Below are 1,713 nucleotides of genomic sequence, written 5' to 3'. Positions count from 1 at the left end.
CATTGGAAAAAAGTGCTCTATAAGACTCATGGAAACTTCAATTAATTTTGAAAGTTTAAAAACATTCGATAAGCAATATATTACTAAACTATTTTCTATATGAGTTTTGGACATCATAGTTTTCTGTAATTGATCATTTTCAATTTTGTTTAGTAAAATTTTGTTAAATTTCATTGATATGACAAGTTCATCCTTCTCCAAAATATTGTTTTCTGTAGAGTTCGAAATTTAGGCGTTAAAAAATGTATATTTATATTATTCAAACAAATTAACTTATTTCAAGTTCTATAGCTTAATTAGGCAATGCGTTACCCCTTTACTACAATTTATTAAGGGAACCACCTAGTATAGGTTGAAACTTAAATGGAAATTTTAAAATAATAAAAATATCTAATAAAGGATGCGATTAATTTTATAACTTTTACCTAGTATATTATAATGAATATAATTAAAAAAAATTTAATTAGTCTTACATTTTTTCCCTTAAAAGCTTAGACATTTTATTTTTACAAAAATTTTAGTAAAATAATCATTTTTGCATTAAAAGAACTACGACTTTTAACCATTAACTAAAATTTAAACAAACGAACCATTAACTAATTGTTGTAGAATAAAGAATTATACAGATATAATGTTTGTAAAAAATAAGGTACTTAATTTCTAACTAGAACATCAATACCATGCAATGTACAAAACAATAACATTAAAGCAAAAAAAAACCTTGATTTCTAAGCTTTTCGGTATTCCTTAACATGTTTCCACCAAGTTTTTCAAAAGTTTTTCTCTTGCTTAAAATAACAAAGTTTTGGCAGATTTTGTTATCTGGTCTTGTTTGAGACTTAAATACCTTTAGTTTGGTATGTTCAATTGACTTTCCGTTTTGTACTTTTATGCATCCTTTTGTTTCTATAGCTCTTTTTTCCGTTTGTTGTAGGAGGTTTTCAGGCATTTTGATTGTTAGAAGTTTTAAAATATCTTTAAGTTTTTTGATAACCATAAACTACAAAAGTTTGAACGAAAAAAATTTAAATTATTTAAAGTCAAAGATACCTCTATAAAAGTATTCAAGTTCTATTTTTTTTCAACAGTTATCATTTAAAAAGGTAGAAAAGACATTTCGTAACTTTCACATTCTATTAAAATATAAAAATTTATCATCGTAAAATAGTCAAATTAGAAATAAAAATGATTTTTACTTGTCGTTTACTAACTTAAATTAAAATATTTTATTCTTTTGCATATCCAAATACGGATAATTCTATTTTCTTTTTTTTAAATTAAATACAAATGTTTGAAAAAAACATACGCCAAGATAAATTACTAAAGAAGAAAGAATATAATAACTTATATATATACTTACTTTTACAAGAAATTATACCACTTTCATATAAAGGTTATCTTTACATAAATTTTAAATATAAAAAAGACTTATTTAAATTATACTTTAATAGTAATATGTCTTATTTCTAAGCTAAGCAAAAGCCACTAAAGTTATTTGGTTATAATTCTTTTAAATCTAACAAAAGACAGTTTGTAAGTCAAAGGAACTTGAAGAAAGTTTTAACTACAAATGCTTTAAATGTGTTTTTTGATAAAAAGATTATGAAATCAAAATGTTTTTCATCTGTTTATGAAATTTTTTGTGGCTAATATTTTTTTTATTTAAAATGGTTATCAGGATTTTTTATGTACTTTTTTTCAATATTTTTCTTA

This window comes from Thalia democratica, chromosome 7 (genome assembly GCF_965202585.1).
Source record: "Thalia democratica chromosome 7, ktThaDemo2.hap1.1, whole genome shotgun sequence".
Taxonomy (NCBI): domain Eukaryota; kingdom Metazoa; phylum Chordata; class Thaliacea; order Salpida; family Salpidae; genus Thalia; species Thalia democratica.
This window is presented reverse-complemented; position numbering follows the sequence as displayed.